The sequence below is a fragment of the Bos mutus genome, chromosome 10, assembly GCF_027580195.1.
Source record: "Bos mutus isolate GX-2022 chromosome 10, NWIPB_WYAK_1.1, whole genome shotgun sequence".
NCBI classification, from domain to species: Eukaryota; Metazoa; Chordata; class Mammalia; order Artiodactyla; family Bovidae; genus Bos; species Bos mutus.
In genome coordinates this window covers 13,318,085-13,339,570 of record NC_091626.1, presented here as the reverse complement: position 1 = coordinate 13,339,570, position 21,486 = coordinate 13,318,085, and the positions used below count along the sequence as shown (strand labels likewise).

General features: G+C 46.1%; 1 long non-coding RNA gene across 2 annotated transcripts; it reads right to left on the bottom strand.

Annotated features, from left to right (window-relative positions):
- Nucleotides 1-371: 371 nt before the first annotated feature.
- On the bottom strand, nucleotides 372-21,193 carry LOC138989482 (uncharacterized). Of its 2 annotated transcripts, none has more exons than XR_011465781.1 (3): nucleotides 20,171-21,193; nucleotides 16,036-16,132; nucleotides 372-559 (listed from the first exon to the last, which is right to left on the bottom strand). It is a non-coding gene; the product is annotated as an uncharacterized lncRNA (long non-coding RNA). The 2 variants fall into 2 exon arrangements; XR_011465782.1 differs by having other exon boundaries at nucleotides 379-499.
- Between the last annotated feature and the right edge of the window lie 293 nt (nucleotides 21,194-21,486).

The following is a 21,486-nucleotide window of genomic DNA, read 5'->3' as shown; positions in this document are numbered from 1 at the left end:
CCAACTACAAGAGCAATGGCTGCAACCTTCAAATCATCTCAACTCATGGGAACAAGCTAGGCTCAACCACACTGCTTTCAATAGCCCCTGTGACCCACCCCCCTTTATGTCTGACCTTACTTTGCCTGACTCCTAACCCTCAACTCCATTTACACCCCACAGAGGTTGCACTTCATATGCAGGCACCACGGTCACAACATCCTGCCTTCTTCAAGGACGTCGATGGAGAGCTGCTCCTTCAGCCCTTCCTGCTTTGGTCCTCCTCAGGTAGGAGAGACCCTACGCTGGTGTATTAGTAAGACACTGCTGCTGTAGAAAATAGGCCCCAACGTATAATAGATAAACACAAAGGAAGTTTATTTCATGTCTCATCTAACAGTTCAGGGCAGTTCTAATTGGAGTTCAAGGGTGGTGAGTGGGGACGGGGCCATCCTCCAGGCAGTCAGAGACTTCGGCTGGTGGCAGCTATGTCATCTTTAAAGCAGCTTCCAAATTCATGCTGGGGGATCACCATCAGACGACCCAGGGAAAGAGTACAGAAGAGTTTTATTGGTCAGATCTGGAAAGAAGACACATGTATCACTTGGCATTGATTACAGCTATGCTGCATGGCCTCACCCAGCTACAAGGATGGAGTCTGCTGTGAGCCCAGGAAGACGAGGAAACAGGTTGGGTGAAGAGCCGGCTGGTCTCTGCCATGCCCGACTTCAGCCCTTTAGGATCTTTGAAACCTGGGCTCGTGGCTCAAGCTGGCTTGGATGCTGGGCCCAGCCCAGAGTTCCTGAAAGGCCTCCCTCTGGGAATGGGAGTGGATTGGGATTTCGGGAAGAGCTGTTTCTATCTCAGGTGGATTAAGTGGCAGGATGTGGCACCACTGCCATCACCTTCTCCAAACATCATCATTTACCACATGCCTTCCAGGCCTAAGGAATTGAGTGTCCCCTGCAGGGAGGAGAGCAGTGAGGACGAGCTCACTGGTGAACTCATCGGAACCTCAGGAGGTGTTTCTCAGCCCCATGACTCTGACCTCTCTACGGAAACCAGTGTGTGGGTGTATGTGAAGATGATCACACAAAACAATCACAATAATGTGGAAGTATTATCCCCATTTCACAGATGAGAAAACTGAAGGTCAGGGAAACCAACTTTTGTAGGTGCAAATTGTAAGCCAGGGTTTGAAAACAGGTCATCTGACTTCACGTTCTGTATTTCTCTCCCTGTATCATGCTTCTTCCTTCCTTCTCTCACTCATGTGTCTTTAAGTCTATTCAAGTGCCACCTCCCCATGAAGCCTATTGCTTCTGTCTGAATCTCCATTGGCCTTCCTCTCTGTCTCTTCTAAGTCAACCTTGTGTTAGGATATTTTGTGCATATCATGTTCCTCTGTAAGCCTCTTGAGGGCAAAGACTACATCAATTTCACCTCTGAATCTCTCCCTCCTGAATTTATATACATAGGTACACACACACACAAATATCCATTCAGTGAATGAATACTTTAGTCACAGAATTCTTTAATCCGGTTAAATGGAAAATCTAAGCCAACTATGAAAGAAAGATCAAAGGACGATTTATAGTAAACCACACACTCGCTCCTGTATTTTTTCTTCACACCCTGTTCCCTTCTCTCATATCCTGGTTTTCCCAGGCGGGCTTCCATGGGGCTTGGCTCATTCACTCTGGCTAGAGAATTTCCTAACATTCTGTTTATTAGTAGTAATAGCAGTAGGACTATTACTATGAATAGCTGAGATTTACAGAACCTCTAAATGTCATCTTCCTTGAGTGCAGAGACTGTGGAGCCCCTTGGCCCTGGCTCAGGTCTGGCCCACTCAATATTTTCTTTTGTTTTAATTGAAGTATAGTTGATTTACAATGTTTCAGTTACATAGAAAAGTAATTCAGTTTCATATACATATATATATTCTTTTTCAGATTCTTGTCTATTATTACAAGATATTGAATACAGTCCCCTGTGCTATACAGTAGGCCCTTGCTGTCTACCTATTTATATATACATATACTTCCAATAGGGCTGCCCAGGTGGCTCAGTAGGTAAAGAATCTGCCTGCAAATGCAGGTGATTCCAGTTCAGTCCCTGGGTGGGGAAAATCCCCTGGAAGAGGGCATGGCAAACCACTCCACTATTCTTGCCTAGAAAATCCCATGGAGAGAGGAGCCTGGCAGGCCACAGTCCATAGGATCGCAAAGAGTCGGACACAACTGAAGTGACTGAGCATGCACGCACACATACTTTCAATGTGTGGGGTCTTTTGGATAAATAGGCCTGTTTATTGCCAGGCATTTGCATCAGACTCTCTAAATACATTAACTTTCAAAACTACCCAGCAAAGCAACTATATGCAAATAAAATGGACAACTTGGAAGAAATGGACAAATTCTTAGAAAAGTACAACTTTCCAAAATTGAACCAGGAAGAAATAGAAAATCTTAACAGACCCATCACAAGCACAGAAATTGAAACTGTAATCAGAACTCTTCCAACAAACAAAAGCCCAGGACCAGACGCTTCACAGCTGAATTCTACTAAAAATTTAGAGAAGAGCTAACACCTATCCTACTCAAACTCTTCCAGAAAATTGCAGAGGAAGATAAACTTCCAAACTCATTTTATGAGGCCACCATCACCCTAATACCAAAACCTGACAAAGATGCCACAAAAAAAGAAAACTACAGGCCAATATCACTGATGAACATAGATGCAAAAATCCTTAACAAAATTCTAGCAAACAGAATCCAACAACATATTAAAAAGATCATACATCATGACCAAGTGGGCTTTATCTCAGGGATGCAAGGATTCTTCAATATTCACAAATCAATCAACGTAATACACCACATTAACAAATTGAAATATAAAAACCATATGATCATCTCAGTCGATGCAGAGAAAGCCTTTGACAAAATTCAATATCTATTTATGATAAAACCCTCCAGAAAGCAGGAATAGAGGAACATACCTCAACATAATAAAAGCTATATATGACAAACACTCGGCAAACATTATCCTCAATGGTGAAAAATTGAAAGCATTTCCCCTAAAGTCAGGAACAAGACAAGGGTGCCCACTTTCACCAGTACTATTCAACATAGTTTTGGAGGTTTTGGACACAGCAATCAGAGCAGAAAAAGAAATAAAAGGAATCCAGATTGGAAAAAAAGAAGCAAAACTCTCACTCTTTGCAGATGACATGATCCTCTACATAGAAAACCCTAAAGACTTCACCAGAAAATTACTAGAGCTAATCAATGAATATAGTAAAGTTGCAGGATATAAAATTAACACACAGAAATCCCTTGCATTCCTATACACTAACAATGAGAAATCAGAAAGAGAAATTAAGGAAACAATTCCATTCACCATTGCAACGAAAAGAATAAAATATTTAGGAATATATCTACCTAAAGAAACAAAAGACCTATATATAGAAAACTATAAAACACTGGTGAAAGAAATCAAAGAGGACACAAATAGATGGAGAAATATACCATGTTCATGGATCGGAAGAATCAATATAGTGAAAATGAGGATATTACCCAAAGCAATAGATTCAATGAAATCCCTATCAAGCTACCAATGGTACTTTTCAGAGAACTAGAACAAATAATTTCACAATTTGTATGGAAATACAAAAAACCTCAAATAGCCAAAGCAATCTTGAGAAAAGAATGGAACTGGAGGAATCAACCTGCCTGACTTCAGGCTCTACTACAAAGCCACAGTCATCAAGACAGTATGGTACTGGCACAAAGACAGAAATATAGATCAATGCAATAAAATAGAAAGCCCAGAGATAAATCCACACACCTATGGACACCTTATCTTTGACAAAGGAGGCAAGAATATACAAGGAGAAAAGACAATCTCTTTAACAAGTGGTGCTGGGAAAATTGGTCAACCACTAGTAAAAGAATGAAACTGGAACAGTTGCTAAAACCATACACAAAAATAAACTCAAAATGGATTAAAGATCTAAATGTAAGACCAGAAACTATTAAACTCCTAGAGGAAAACATAGGCAAAACACTCTCCAACATACATCACAGCAGGATCCTCTATGACCCACCTCCCAGAATATTGGAAATAAAAGCAAAAATAAACAAATGGGACCTAGTTAAAATTAAAAGCTTCTGCACAACAAAGGAAACTATAAGCAAGGTGAAAAGACAGCCTTCAGAATGGGAGAAAATAATAGCAAATGAAGCAACTGACAAACAACTAATCTCAAAAATATACAATCAACTCCTACAGCTCAATTCCAGAAAAATAAAAGACCCAATCAAAAAGTGGGCCAAAGAACTAAACAGACATTTCTCCAAAGAAGACATACAGATGGCTAACAAACACATGAAAAGATATCATTATTTGAGAAATGCAAATCAAAACCACAATGAGGTACCATCTCACGCTGGTCAGAATGGCTGCTATCCAAAAGTCTACAAGCAATAAGTTTTGTGCTGGAGAGGGTGTGGAGAAAAGGGAACCCCCTGACACTGTTGGTGGGAATGCAAACTAGTACAGCCACTACGAATAACAGTGTGGAGAGTCCTTAAAAACTGGAAAATAGAACTGCCATACAGCCCAGCAATCCCACTGCTGGGCATACACACTGAGGAAACCAGAATCGAAAGAGACACGTGTACCCCAATGTTCATCACAGCACTGTTTATAATAGACAGAACATGGAAGCAACCTAGATGTCCATCAGCAGATGAATGGATAAGAAAGCTGTGGTACATATACACAATGGAGTATTACTCAACCATTAAGAAGAATACATTTGAATCCATCCTAATGAGGTGGATGAAACTGGAGCCTATTATACAGAGTGAAGTAAGCCAGAAAGAAAAACACCAATACAGTATACTAATGCATATATATGGAATTTAGAAAGACGGTAATGATAACCCTGTATGCGAGACAGCAGTAGAGACACAGATGTATTGAACAGTCTTTTGGACTCTGTGGGAGAGGGCGAGGGCAGGATGATATGGGAGAATGGCATTGAAACATGTAAAATATCATATGTGAAATGAATCGCCAGTCCAGGTTTGATGCAGGATACAGAATGCTCGGGGCTGGTGCACTGGGATGACCCAAAAGGATGGGATGGGGAAGGAGGTGGGAGGGGGCTTCAGGATGGGGAACACATGTACACTCATGGCGGATTCAAGTCAATGTATGGCAAAACCAATATCATAAAGTAAAATAAATTAATTAATTTTTAAAAAAACCTACACAGCAAGGAAATGATTATAATCATTATTTTACAGATGAGGAAACTGAGGTTCAGTGAGGTTAAGTCCTTTTTGCCCCACATCACATAGTTAGGACGCCAGTCAAGGATCATCCGACTCCAGGGACACCCTTTGCCTCCTGGGCCCCTTTGCTGACTACATCCCAGTCTCTCTCTTTCCTTTACCTACTCACTCACTCAGGAAATATTTCTGAGCGTCTATTACACGGGAGATACCAGACCGGGATGAATAGTGCAGACATACTTTTTGCCCTAAAGGAACACATGGTGCAGTGGCCAAGGTAGACAGACATTCAGCAAGTGAAGGCACACAGACCCACCGTCAAGGACAGCAAGTGCCACAGGGGAAGAGGAGAATGCCGTGAGGGGCTTCATCGGCTCGGATGGTCAGAGAAAGCCTCTCTAAGATCTAGACTTGATGAAAGAGCCTAGTGAGGAGAAGGTGTTCCAGGCAGTGAGAACAGTGCCGGGGTAGCCACGAAACAGGAAAGTTGTGGGTTCAGAGAGAAGGCCAGTGCGGCACACCGTGGCACAGAGGACTCTGGGTAAAGACGAGCTGTGAGCAAGGACAGAGGTCAGGGTCATTGGCTGGGGATCCTGGGTGGTTTTCTGAGGAGCCGGAGTGCAGGGGAGGACCAGGGAAGAGCTTTAAGCCAGGGAACTGTGTGTGCAGTGAGGAGGCTGGATGAGACCAGAGTGGAAAGAGGAAGGAGGCTATCGTAGTAATCCAGTAGAGAGAAAGGTGGTTTGACCAGGGAGAGGTAATGAAGGTGGAGAGGAAGTGGCAGACAGACAATGGAATCAAGAGGGCTCCAGGATTGGAGTCTTGGCAGAGGAGTCAGAATTTCCATATAAGCCTGGGGGTGGGGGTGGGGTGGCTGAATCCAGTCTATACAACCAGGGAAGCCCTGTACTAGATTTTCCAAAAACTCCTGATGAGGTGGCTCAAGTTTATACAATCAAACCAAGGCAGCTGAGCCCTCAGTTTGAGCCTCTGTGATAGAAGCATACTCGAGTGAGTGCTGGTCCTCCCTGTAAAGGTGTGATTGTTACCGAGTAAAGGCCTGACTCTGAGATGGGTAGGGTCTCCATGTCTCATCAGAGGAAAAGGCAGATCAGTGGGTCTGCCCCACAGACTGCCTGCTGGCTCAGGATGAGCTGGACCAGGATGAAGGGTTGGAAGGAGGTATTTTTATCCTGGCCCCAGGGAGGGGTTCAGATATACAGGCAAAGTGACCCTGGGTCAGGAAGCAGGCTGTGCCTGTGATGTGGAGATAAGCAGTGAGTTAGGGGAGAGAAAGCCCAGCCCAGGGGTCACTGGCTAAACAGAGTTAAGAGTTTGCTCAACAGAACCCAAGGAGTTGAGACTGTTTTCCTGATTCATTTTTCAGCTTGAGAAATGTTTAAGTGTTTTCTCTCTATCTTCTTTTCCATAAATTCCCCACTGGATACCCCAAATGCCGGTCATATTTGGGGGAAGACTCATTAGGAATGTCTTCATTTAGTTTCTGAGTTTAGCCAAGCCCATTGCATTTGCCCAGCTGCTGGGTGAGATTGACTTTCTGTGGCTGGGTCGTGCCTGGGTTCCAGCTCAGTGAACATGATGGGAGGTCTTCAGCTAATGTCTGTCCTCAATCTCCCTCTCATCTCCTGACCACTACACAGCCCCCCGACTCTGGCTGCACCCACGGCCCAGCTCTGGGTGGGACACATTCCCTGCCAGACCCCTCCCCAGCCCTGCCCTGTCCTGCCCTAGCCTCCTGCCAGGGAAGGGGCTTGGACACCCATCACCCTCTCTGAGTCCTCCCCGGTCAAGAAGGTAGGTCCTGCCAGCCCACGCCCTCGCTCCTGAGGAAGCCAGGCCCTCTGAGCAAACCTGTGATGGGCCACATGGTTCCCTCTCCTTTAAAAATAAGCATTCCCTGTGGCTCGAGTTGGCCTTCACCCTAGCAAGGTGAGTCCCTTCCAAAAACCTATGTCAGAGCATCCTTTGTAACACTTGGGGAAGAGTGAAGGTGGAAAAAAAGGCTTCTATTTATCCGGATGTTTGACATCCAGAGAAGGAATATTATTGTTTCTCCCGTCAAATACTGGGGCTCCATTGAAAAATATTTTCAAGCTGCCAGACTGAAGTCCTGCGCCTTTGTGAACCTCAGCCAATACACGCAGTCCAGTGCTGGATCCAGGCCCGTTTCTCCCAGGCAGCCACATTCCTGTCTGGTGTCCTGAACAGGGCACATCTGGTCTTGGTCCCAGAGGCAACTGCTGTGACCTTCTCCTATCCTATCAGTGGACAGAGTTAAGAAAAATCTCTCCCAGTCACTATGGGGAGCCAGGGGCTGCCAGAGAAAGGATGGAGTCATGCCAAAGCAGGGCTGTGCCCTGGAGGTTACAGAAATGATGTGGCTGAAGTCTCCTTCCGACCAGTCAGCCAGCATCCTCTCAGATGTAGGAGAAGCCTGTCTAGGATGGAGCACGCAAAGTTCACCTGGTCTCTTCCTCTGCTGCTCTACATTCAGAACACTGGTTTTTTTGGGGGGTGGGAGGGTTCTTTTTTCTACACTATAAATGCAATGCACAGTCCCAAAAACAAATTTAGAAAATATAGACAAGAAAAAGGGGGAAATGAAATTCAACCAACTTTCCATTTCCTTGAGATAATAAATAAATCTATTATACTTAATATAATTCAAGCATTACTTTTATGCATGATATATAGCTTTTAAAAAATACTCAAATGAAATCATCCAGCATATATTATTTTATAACTTGCCTTTTTCACTTAATAGTGTATCATGAATATCTATTTAATAAGTACACCTCTAACCATGCGGGTTCGATCCCTGGATCAGGAAAATCCCCTAGAGAAGGAAAGGGCAACCCACTCCAATATTCTTGTCTGAGAAATCCCATGGACAGAGGAGCCTGGTGGGCCACAGTCCAGGGGGGTTGCAAAGTGTCAGACACAACTTAGTGACTAAACAACAGCAACAGAAGATTAATAGCTATAGAGTATTTTATTCAACTGATATATAGTAATTTTGTAAACAATTCTCAACAGATATTTAGGTAGTCTCTAATTCCTTATTACTATGCGCTTACTCCTTGGAAGGAAAGTTATGACCAACCTAGATAGCATATTCAAAAGCAGAGACATTACTTTGCCAACAAAGGTCCATCTAGTCAAAGCTATGGTTTTTCCTGTGGTCATGTATGGATGTGAGAGTTGGACTGTGAAGAAGGCTGAGCTGAAGAATTGATGCTTTTGAACTATGGTATTGGAGAAGACTCTTGAGAGTCCCTTGGACTGCAAGGAGATCCAACCAGTCAATTCTGAAGGAGATCAGCCCTGGGATTTCTTTGGAGGGAATGATGCTGAAGCTGAAACTCCAGTACTTTGGCCACCTCATGCGAAGAGCTGACTCATTGGAAAAGACTCTGATGCTGGGAGGGATTGGGGGCAGGAGGAGAAGGGGACAACAGAGGATGAGATGGCTGGATGGCATCACTGACTCGATGGACTTGAGTCTGAGTGAACTCCGGGAGTTGGTGATGGACAGGGAGGCCTGGCGTGCTGCGATTCATGGGGTTGCAAAGAGTCGGACACGACTGAACAACTGAACTGAACTGAACTGATGAGCATCACTATGATGAACATCCACACAGCTGAATCTTTGGGAGGACCTATAGCTATTTGTTAAGAGTGATGACAATATACTATAGCAGTGAGAACAAGCCAAGAAGAGAGTGATAATCATAGCTACCATATTTTTAGTGTTCACTCTACTTTATCTGAAAACAGACATGTAGCTTACCCAATCTACACAACTGTACATGTCAAAGGCAAAATGAGTACCCAGGTTTGTCTGACTCCAGGTCCAGATTTCCAAATAGTATCCCCCCTGTCTTGCCAGTTTGATGCTTTAGAATGATGGAGAACATGGTAAGACCAGCTACTTCTCTGAGCAAAAGCCTATGGATGCACTTCATTAGCTGTGAAATGAGTTTCCTGGTCAGAAGCAGTGCTCTGTGAAATACCATGATAGTAAAAAAGATATTTGGTAAGTCTGCGGATAGGGGCAGAAACATTGCGGGCAGGGAAGACAAACCCATATCCAGAATATTCATATCTCCCGAGAAGAAGAAAAAGAAGTACTCCCCAGATGGAAGCATTTCAGCATAACTGATCTGCCACCGGGCGTTTGGCTGGTCTCTCCAAGTAGTGGTACCATATTCAGAGCTGTGTTGGCCTCTGCTCTTGTAGGTAGTATGGGTATTCAGAAGTGACTACAACCAGATTGGTCTTGGCGAGTGAAAGCCCATTTGCTAGGTCAATGCAAAATCTCCATCCATGCTGTCATGGCTATTTTGTTTATGAGCCGTTGACATACACAGAATGGGTCAACCTGATAATTAAGATTATTCTGTGCTGAGATTGCTCTTTGATGAGCACTCACTTGGCTTTCAGATATCTTCACTTCTGAGCCCACTTGGAGAGGCCCACTCAAATATCTCTTTCTCAGACATTCTTGTCATCAAATTTCCAACTGTATTCTTTCCAAGTCCCTGACCAAACCATTAGCCATGTCCATGAATGAACATAGATCCAAATCCCTAGCCATCTTTCCCTCCAGGCAAGATAAACATCCAGGTGTCCTGCTCAAGGGGCTTTCCTGATGGCTTGCTGCTGCTGCTGCTGCTAAGTCGCTTCAGTCGTGTCCGACTCTGTGCGACCCCATAGACGGCAGCCCACCAGGCTCCCCTGTCCCTGGGATTCTCCAGGCAAGAATACTGGAGTGAGTTGCCATTTCCTTCTCCAATGCATGAAAGTGAAAAGTGAAAGTGAAGTCGCTCAGTCATGTCCGACTCTTAGCGACCCCATGGACTGCAGCCTACCAGGCTCCTCCATCCATGGGATTTTCCAGGCAAGAGTACTGGAGTGGGGTGCCATTGCCTTCTCCATCTGATGGCTTAGTGGTAAAGAATTCACCTGCCAATAAAGGAGATGTGGGTTTGATCCCTGGGTTGGGAAGATCCCCTGGAGAAGGGAATGGCAACCCACTCCTGTATTCTTGCCTGGAGACTCTCAGGGACAGAGGACAGAGGATGTCCCTTCACCACTGTCCTTCAGGGAATCCCTGTGTGGAGCGATAGTGCTAGAGAGCTGCCACCAGGAAGCTGAGAACAGCTCTTCCATATCTTACCCATGGACCTCTCTCCACATGCCCTCACATCGGAATTCCTAATGAGCTCCCTAATGGCAATTATAATACAAGAGTAAAATGTGTCCAAACCCTTCAGATTTGTACCTGGGAACAGCCGCTCAATGACCCAGACCTTGGGCTGCTCTCTCAGCTTCATCTTGGTGGACTGAAGGCAGAGACCCTGTCTACTGACCTCTTTTATCTAAGAGTAAGCTCTTTTTTCATTACGGATGTTCCCCGAGGGTGGCAGGGACAAATCTAGCTCCCAGTCCTGATAGGATCCAGTTTCCAGCAGCCAGAGCACTCAGCAGAAAGCCCAGGTCCCTTTTCACATATTTTTGTCACTAGGTCACAGAGCTTTATGCAAATCAAGCTAATCAAGAGGAAGAGTCACAACTAAGATGTCCCTAAGTTCCAGGGTAGAGTTGTTTTGGTTAGTGTAGCTTAGGAAGTTGTTAGAATATTTCTTATTCTCTCAGTTCTATGCACAAATCACACCCATCCGCCTCTTTATCAATTCTGGAACTGAGGTATGTCTTAGTGCTTGCATTTATTGTAGGTTCCCTGAATCCCCGAGGGAAAAAACAAGGCTATTATATCAAAGCTGACTATTTTCAGTCAAATTAGTTCCTGGCATTGAGGTATTAGGGAACATGATAGCCAAAGCCATGGGAATGGGTGACATTACATAAGGTTAAGATGTGGCAGTAGGAAAGAAACAGAACTAGTAGATAAGATAAAATAAAAAATTAGTGGTATTCTTATATCAGTTAACAATTACATGCTTACTGTGTGCTTGGTATTGTTTTAAAGGCTTTGCAAACATTAAGTACTTTAATTCTGATTATAACCTTGTGAGCTAGACTTTGCTATCAGCAGCAGCATCCCATTTTATGGATGATGGAATTGAGGAAACCTGCTCAGATCATAGAGACAGGACCTCAACTCTGACAGTTCTGGCTCCAAAGTCCTCTCCCAGCTTCCCACCTCAGGGTTAGGCACTTAATCAGGCATTTTCCAGCACCAAACTGGGTACTTTGGACTTATCTATCAGAGTTTTGGTTGCAAGTAATAGAAACTGACCTCTTTCTTTAAGAAGCAAAGGGATGTATGTAGAGGCTATTTAGCAGCTCTAAGCCCATGAGGAGAAATGTTGACAACACGCCAACCCCTGATCACTCTCACTCCAAGAAAAGAGGGATATCTGGACATTTATGTGTCCTGGTCAGATGCACCACCTCTGATATGTTCTTGCCAAAATAATGAGCCCAAATCTGATCAAACTTCTGACATAACGACAGATTTCCCAGAAGTGCAGAGGCCAGAGGACATGTCAAATAAAACTATGAAACAGCAATCAGCCAAGACCAGAACGTAGAAAATTCTCTAGGAAAACTGACCCTAACTCTTCAGGAAATAAGAGGCACAACCCCCACCCCCAACATACACACACCCAAAAAAAGGAGGGAAAACCTTTACAGATGGAAATCCATTAAACAGCATGTTAGCCAAATACGATGGGTGAATATTGTTTGGATCCTGACTTGAATAAACCAACCATAGAGATATTTTTTAGACAATTAGGGAAGATGAAATATGGCCCAGGTATTAAACGATACTGAAGAATCACTATCAGTGGTGTAGGTTGGCATAGTGGTAATATAGCTATTTGTGTGATTTTCAAGGCTGTATCTGTTAGAGACATGTACTGAAGTATTTATGATTGAAATGATAGGATGTCTGGAAGTTGCTTTAAAATAAATTACGTAGATCCTCCGCTCTAAAGAAGAGGGCTCACAGCTCCCCACTGTTTATGTGTGTGCTGCACATACAGACTTTCTTCCAAAGAGTACACTGTGGAAGGGGTGGGTGGGGAAATGAATGACTCTCCAGTGGAGAAACCTCCCCAGCACTGCCTCAGCCAGGTGGTCAAGGCCAACATCAACTACAGTAAATCACGTTGATGGTATGGAGCAACGAAAACAGCACTTTACCTATGCCACCTTCCTGAAACCCATCACCCCAGTCTAATCGTGAGAAAAACAGTAGGCAAATCCCAGCAAGGGGACCTCCTGCAGTCTGCCTGACCAGTACCCCTCAAAACTGTCACGGTCATCACAAACAAGGGCACTCTGTGAAAGAAAAACAGTTTCTCTACTCACAATACTCTTGACACAAAGTGCGGATTTTCCACACGGAGAAATTCTCCAATTTTCTGTGGACACCGACTGTGTGGACTACAATTTAACTCAATTATGACATTAACTACCTGGAGTTAATGCAGGCCCTGCATTTTAAGGGCTCAGTCCCACAAGACTGCCCCTACTTCCAACGTTAACCACAAGTGATGGGTGTCCAGGTGACCTGCAGTTCTGTCTGACTTGGCTACAAATCAGGGATTCCCATGATCCTCTCCCCATCATCAATAATTTGCTATAACGGCTCACAGAATTGGAGGAAACACTTAAATTTACTGGTGCCCTTTCAAGGAACAGCAGGAACATAGGATAAAGTCCAGAAGGGTACCCAAAGCAGGTATTTCTATCCTTCCCCGTGCAGACATCCAAGTCCAGAGATGTGTTTACCAACCTGGAAGCTCTTTGAACACCAAGCCTGGCTCTTGGGAGGCATTCATTCAAGACTGAAGGGATGAGAGGCTGTGACTGTAAATGATCTTGCCTCTTAGGGTGAAGGTGATGAAATCCTGGAGTTGTAAAGCCAGAGTTCCAGCACTGACTCTCCCACTGGCTGTGTGCCTTTCAGGAAATCATTGTCCTTCTCTGAGCCTGCCCTCCCCTCCTGTTGCAATAAAGGAGGTGGCAGCCCAAATGGGTTCTTATCTTACCATTCCTCAGTCAAGGTCAACGTCACTGCCTGGACAAAGAGTCCAGTGAAGCAGGTCATGCTGCCAGGAAGACTGGCTCACAGCTGGCCTGGTGACTCCCCACGCCAACCCTGCCCTCGCCACCGCTAGAAGGCAGGCAGGTGCCTGCCACACACACTGGTGATGGGACCTTCGGAAGGGCCTTGAGGGAAGATGGAAAGGTTGTTCACCTATCCCCCAAGGACTTTCCCTGCTCTGGAGTCTTTGGTCATAACTGAGGCCACCTGTGAAGGTCTCAGTCACAGATGTCCTGGGTCGGGGACCCCTGGAGAGAAAGTCCAGAAGGAAGCGCCAGGTCACAGCACTGCTCACTCAGGACCTAGGGTCTGCCCCAGCCTGGCCCCTCCTGGCCCAGGCGCTGGCTCTGTGGGAGCGCAGGAGAGCCAGGTTGGATGACATACACTTCCTTCCAGGGGGAGGGAGCCTCAGAGAGGAGCGAATCCCAGAACATAAATCAAATGGGGTGTAAAATTGTTCTGAGCCATGCTTCGTAAAGCTGCTGCAACATGTCTTTAGTAGCAGCCCCAGAGCCAGGGAGACACACAGGCAGGCACCTGGTGGGCGGGTAGGGTGGCAATTAGTCCAGAAGTGATGATGCAGGGGCTCACAGCTCGTCTTGGGGGGCACTGTTGACCCACTCCTGACCCCCTCTGGTGGGACAGGAGGAAGGGAGCTAAGGGGCAGGTGCTGAAGGTTGGCTTGTCCTTACCAGCCCTTCCTCTTTAAATTCTCTGAGAATTTCATTGTGGGCACACCCACCTACAGCTTAATCTACAGAGGGGCCAAGGGCCCAGGAAGGGCCATCAGCAAGCCATCAGCTATTTCATACATGGCCAGGGCCCAGGGAGCCCAGTATGCTGCTAGGCTGAGGTCAGCAGTCAGCTAATTCCCCCGTGATCTGGCATCTTGGCTAGAGGCACAGGCAGGAGCATGCTTGAGTGATTTGGGACCTGTCGGTGACCCCAGACTTAGATTTTGAAGATGCGTAGCTTCTTTTGTTTGCTCTTTTGTTTGCTCCCCAAGTTAATATACTTTTTTAAACCCTACAATCTGGTATCAGTACTATGTAGTCATGTTAATAGCAAGGAAAAAAATTACAATCAGCATAATCACTTTCCTAAATTTGCTATATCATCTCAATTTTTCTCATTTGAGTAGCAGAGGTCAGTGTTATGCAAGATGTTATGAAGACCATTAACAAAATGAAAGATGGCCTACTGAATGGGAGAAAATATTTGCAAATGATATGACCAATAAGGGGTTAATATTCAAAATATGTACATAGTTCATACAACCCATCATCAAAAAAAACAAACAACTTCATTGAGAAAATGGGCAGAAGACCTGAACATTTTTCCAAAGAGAACATGCAGAAGGCGAATAGGCACATGAGAAGATGCTCAACATTGATAATCATCAGCGAAATGCAAATCAAAACCACAGTGAGTTATCATCTCACCTCTGTCAGAATGCTGACCATCAAAAAGAACACAAACAACAAACCGTGAGGATGTGGGGAAGAGGGAACCCTTGCACACCGTTGGTGGGAATGAAAACTGGTGCAGCCACTGCGGAACACAGTATGGAGGTTCCTCAAAGAACTAAAAAGAGAACTACCATATAGCCCAGCAATTCCACTCCTGGGTATATATTTTAAAAAAAAAAACAAACCCTGAAAACACTAATTTGAAAAGATACATGCACCCCAATGTCCATAGCAGTATTGCTTAAAATTGCCAAGATACTGAAACAACCCGTGTTCATCAACAGATGAATGAATAAAGATGTGACATATATATATATATATAATATGTATATGCACACACACAATGGACTACTACTCAACCATAAAAATGAAAAAAATGTTGCCATTTGCAGCAACATAGGTAGGCTTGGGGGGTATTATGCTATTACTATGAAATAAATTGGACAAAAATAAACAGTTATATATCACTTATGTGTGGAATTTAAAAAATACGACAAACTAGTGAATATAACAAAAGAGAAAGACTTAGATATAGAGAAAAAACTAGGGGTTACCAGTGGGTGGAAGAAAGAAGGGAGGGAAAAATAAAAGGGTAGGGGACTAAGAAACAAAATATTTTGTATAGAGGAAGCTACAAGAATATACTGCACAACATAGGGAATATACCCAGTATTATAGAATAACTATAAATGGAGTATAACTTAAAAATTATGAATTACTATGTTGTACACCTATAACTTCTATTGTATATCAGCTACATTTCAGATTAAAAAAAAAAGATGTTATGAAGGCTCAACATGTGTGAAAGAAAACGGAAGGAGAGCAGGCAGAGAGCAGGCAACCGCAGTGCAGGTCTGATGATGAAGGCTCGGCCAGTACCCATCAGACTGTCCCAGGTGGACCCATGTGGCTGGTCTTTATGCCCCCAGCTTGCTCCGCTCCTGGCTGCAACCTGCCCCTGAGGAGGATGTGACCTTGAACCGGGCAAGTCTCTGCAGCTGAGACCAGTTGAAGGCACTGACAGTTGGAGACCATCTGACCACTGGCCCTACTCCTGGCAGCAACCTGGACAGGGAAGTGGATGGTCACCTCTGAGTCTACCAGAATAGTTAGTTTTCAGCACTTAGACATCTCTTGAATTCTGCAACCACCTTGGAAACACAGACAGAGTGGAAGTACTTACCTGACTTCACAGATGGGTAAACTGAGGCCACACATGGAGTGAGACAGTGCTGAGCAGGTCCTCTAAGCCAGGCCTTCAGAGTCCTCCTCCAGTGCCTCTGTGACCAAGAGCAAGGACTCAATGAAAAGAATAACTGTTACTTAAAATGCTAACAATTGTATTACCAATCTACCTCTGGGTGAATGGCCAGGCGCTGTGCCATAAATTTTGTGTATTAGTTTGTTTAAACTTCCCCACCCCATGAGCTGACTTCTAGTATTATCCTCATTTTGTAGACCGTAAACTGAGTCTCAGAGAGGTGAGGACTCTTGCCCAAGGTCACTCAGCTAGTAAAGCAGGGTCAGAGACTCAGATCCAGGTCCATCAGCTTCCAGAGCCTACAGAGACTGTGCTCCCAAACCAGGGTGATATGATCCCATTGCCCACCAGGTAAGGGTTGAGAGCTGCATGTTCATGCTCCAGGTGTGGGCAGGCCAGATGGAAGAGCCCTAGAGACAGATATCACTTAATGCGGGAGGCCTGCTCCAACTGGGGGATGGAGCAGCCTCTGGTCCCAGTGATGTGGCCTGATGCAAGTTCCTCCTACTTAAGGCCTCTGAGGAAAATAAGGGTCTAGCCCATGTGCATTCTTTTTTTTTTTTAAGGAATAAACTCTTTTTTTTAAACTTTATTTTGTATTTGAGTATAGCTGATTAATAAACAATGTTGCGACGGTTTCAGATGAACAGCAAAGGGACTCATCTGTACATATAAATGTATCCATTCTCCCCCAAGCTCCACTCCCATCCAGGCTGCCACACAACACTAAGCAGAGTTCCATGTACTACACAGTAGGTCTTTGTTGGTTATCCATTTTAAATACAGCAGTGTGTACATGTCCATCCCAAACTCCCTCACTACCCCTTCCCACTATCCTTCCCCCCGACAACTATATGCTCATTCTCAAAGTCTGTGAATCTGTTTCTGATAATCTTTCCTTAAGAAATAATCTTATTTATTTATGGTTTGCATCTTCACTGCTGTGTGGGCTTTTCCCTATTTGTGGTACACAGGCTTCCCACTGTGGTGGTGTCTCTCGTTGGGGAGCACAGGCTCTAGAGTGCGTGGGCTCAGTGGCTGCGGCTCTGCTCGAGTGCACAGGCTCAATATCAATTGTCGTGGCGCACAGACTTAGTTGCTCTGCAGCATGGGGGATCTTCCCGGGCCAGGGATCAAACTCATGTCTCCTGCATTGGCAGGCAGATTCTTCACCACTGGGCCACCAGGGAAGCCCCTGGCCCCCATGTGCATTCTGGAAGATCTTCCCTAGATCTCCTGACCATCTGGATTTCTACTTGGGACTCATTTCTGGAGCCGCCCATGGCTTTGTAGGCTTCTTAGGAAAACCCTTGTATGGCCTAGCCCCTCCCTGTCCTTAGGCTGACCTGGACTATGAGCATCATGTCTGGTTTGGGGCAGCAAGTGAGGCTCTCAGCTCTACCATCTCCATCACACTTGTTTACAAAGCACAACTGGTCCTGGGCCTTGTGAACCCTGCCTCCCCCAGACCCTCTTACTCTTGGGCTCTGATGAACCCTTAGGTCTGGGAAGATACAAGGAGAGGGTGGGGGAGAGGAAGCAGGGAGCTGGATGTGCGCGTGTTAAGGGGGAAGGGAGGGCCCTACAGGGACTCCGCGTTCCTCAGGGAACCTCCTCCAAGAAATTCCATGCTCCAGCAAGAACCCATAAAAATCAAAGATGTGCTTCCATATGCAATAATTTATCCACAACAAGTGATGAAAACTTCCCTCCCATTAATCACTGGGCAAGAGGCTAATTGATTTACAGGCGTGTGGTCTGTGCAGTGCTCTGGAGGGTTACGTGTGGCGTGACTGTGGATGTGACATCATCCGCTCTCCAGCTCGGCCTTCCAGGCCCTCCCACCTCCACCTGCCTACCCATGTCCCCACAACTCCTCCCACTGCACATCAACCTCTAATATGTTCCTAAAGCTGCTTGCGTTGTTGAAAATCCAGGGCCAGAGGTTATGACCATGACAGACAGTCATGGTCTGCTACTTCAGACCCGTCACAACAGACTTAAACCACCTCTAACCAATCCAAGCAGGTTCCAGCTAATTCTGACTCTGACATGATCAGGATGAAAACTGGTTCTAATATGATCTGATGGGATCACACCAATGGAGACCTTTTAAAGTAGGTACTGGCTAAAGCTGGGGCTTCCCAGGTGGCGCTAGTGGTAAAGAACCCACCTGCCAATGCAGGAAATGTAAGAGACTTGGGTTCAATTCCTGGGTCAGAAAGATCCCCTGGAGGAGGGCATAGCAACCCACTCCAGTATTCTTGCCTGGAGAATCCCATGGACAGAGGAACTTGGCTGGCTATAGTCCATACGGTTGCAAAGAGCACCCACTGGCTAAATCTAACTAGATCAAATCACTGCTGTCCAGATCAAAGCAATGCTGACTGGTCTCACTGAGTCCAGACAGGGTTCAGCTCTGCCTGCTTCTTCTGCTTTAAAGCTGTTCTCAATGCAACAGCCTCTCCCTTGGCCTCCTCTAGGAAGGTGTGACCCTGCTCACTGTCCTTGAATGAAAAGAGGGTTGGCTTTGTCTTCTGAGATTATTTAGCAAGGGAGGCTGTTATTTTATTAATAACCCTATTTAGGGACTTCCCTGGTGGTCCAGTGGTTGAGAATTCACCTTGCCAGGCAGGGGATGCGGGTACAATCCTTGGACAGGGAACTAAGATCCCAAATGCCATGCCACGGGGTCACTAAGCCCAGGCACCACAGTTTGCTGAGCCCATTCACCAAAACTAGCAAGTCCATGCACCACAACAAAAGATTCTGCATGCTGCAACTAAGACCCGAAGCAACCAGATAAATAATATTTTTTTAAAAGAACACTGTTTATAGTTTGCTGGGTGCCTTTGCACACATTGGTTACATGATCCCCACGAGCAGTGTCCCAGCCAGAGGGTCATATTCTGTGCCCACTGGGTCTGTAGAAGGGCTGAGATGTAGACTTGAATCTCAACCTCCCCCCACTTGGCTTTGTGGCTTCAGTTTCCCTTCTTTGAACCTCAGTCTCGCCCTCTATAAAATGGCATAATTACAATGCCTACTATTGTGATGGTAAAGATTGAGAAAGGTAATCAAGGTCAAAGCACTTTGAACAATGTTGCAACCCACAACAAGTGCACAGTAATTATTAGCTCTTTTTAAAAATTATGATGATTCTTGTTGTTACTGTATAATTACTATGGTCATCACGCAAACAGAAAACCATCTGGATTCCTCCCACCTTCAGTCTCACTGGAACCCTAACCCCGTCGGGGCCACGGCCTCCGGCCTCCTCTCTTGGAGGGCTCACATGAAGTTAAGAGAATTGATTTCCACGATGTTCTTCCCTCTGCCCTGCCAGGTGAAACCCCAGGCTGTCCTGGGATGTGTTTTCCAATACTGCTCCCAGGAATTCATCACTTCTAAATTGCCTGCTGACAACTGGCGAGGTTTCCTCTTTACTGAGCACTTCTACGGTTGGGTGAACTCCCCTAGAGCCTGGGAAATGGAGTGAGCTGGAAGAGTGCGCAGAGACAAAGACCCCGCATGGGGAATAGGCTTTGAGGGGCCTCTCCTTGGGCTGAGGGCCCTGAGCTGAAGACACGGGTCCTGGGTGCCCCTGCCTCTTTCCAGACCTCTGTGTGGGGACGGAGGACTGGCTGAGGGCATAGGGTCCTTTGGGGACCCCGGAGAGCTGGTCTTTGGGCCTCTTGACCCTGCTTTGATGGTGGTGGTGGGTGGGGGTGTAGGGGGTAAGAGCAGTAGAGTGCAGAAGGCACCTCAGCCCAGGAAGATGGCATCAGGGCACCCCCCACCTTTATGCACAGTTACTAAACACTCAAAAACTAACAATTTATATAAATTAGTGTTTGTTGAGGCTTCACTATGTTCCAAGCACTTTCATGCATCTGCCACTTACTCTCACCCTGACCCCACGGAAGAGGTGCTGTTCTCACAGCCTCTCACATAGCAAGACAGGGCTCAGGAAAGGGAGGTCTAACCCGCCCCCATCCTGGGACTTCAGGCCCATTGTAAAATGATAAAGGCAGCAGTTGGTTGCTCTGTTGCTCACCTGAACCCACCTGACACTCCTGCGGGGCGGGGGCCTTGCCCAGGGAGGCCCGTGGCCTGTGCTCGGGACCTGGTCTGGACAGGATGTAGCTGTCAGGGCAGAGTGACCAGGATGTGAGCACAGCCACTGAAGATGGTGGTGGGACACGGCTCAGACTCCGTTCAAATCCCTGGTAGAGAAGGAGCTCAGAGGCCACCCCTACAGCAGCACTGGGGCGCTGACGTCACTCACATGCCGCCTCTGCTGGAAAGCTCACCACCTCCCATCGCAGCCCTGACCCCACGGGCAGTTCCAGCCCCTAGAGCTGCATCTAATAGTCACTGCGGCTGCAGGCCCAAAGCCCGGGCCTCTCAGGAAAAGGGATAGGAAGGAGGAGCAGGATTTATTAAGCGTCCTTTTCACTTCACACATGGTGCACAGCAATGGGGGCGACCATCTCATTTAATTCTCACAGCAACCCCATGAAGTAAGAGCTCTTGCTGGCCCCGTTTTGTTTTTTTTTTCCTAGATTAAAAAAACACTTTAGGTACACTAGTTTACCATCTTAAACATTTTAAAATGTACAATTCTGTGGTGTCCAGAGCATTCACATTGCTGTGCATCAGATCTCTAAAATTCTTTAATCTCGCAAAACTGAAATTCTGTGGCTGTTAAACACCCACCCCCTGTCCCCTCCCCCAGCCCCTGGAAACCACGGCTGTACTCTGTCTCTGCACGTGCCACCTCCAGGCACCTCATGTAAGTGGAATCATACTTTGTCTTCTGTGATTCCCTGCTACATCACTTCAGTCGTGTCCGACTCTATGCGACCCCATAGACAGCATAGCCCACCAGGCTCCGCCGTCCCTGGGATTCTCCAGGCAAGAACACTGGAGTGGGTTGCCATTTCCTTCTCCAATGCACGAAAGAGAAAAGTGAAAGTGAAGTCGCTCAGTCGTGTCCGACTCTTAGCGACCCCATGGACTGCAGCCTACCAGGCTCCTCCATCCATGGGATATTCCAGGCAAGAGTACTGGAGTGGGGTGCCATTGCCTTCTCCATGTGATTCCCTAGCACCATTTTAATACAGAGATGGAAGCCAGGGAGACTAAGCCACTTACCTACAGTCAGCAGCTTCTCCGAGACACAGCCAGGGCCTGAGCGCAGGCCACCTCTGTCCGTCCACACAGGCCCATGCCACCCTTCTGACTGAACCAGGCCTCTTGAGCCACCCCTGCTCAGGTGGAGCAGCCTCACAGGTGAGGCCAGTCGTGGGGAAGCCTGGGTCCAGGCCTAGGCACACCTCAAGGAGAGTTTGATTTTTATTATCACTCCCT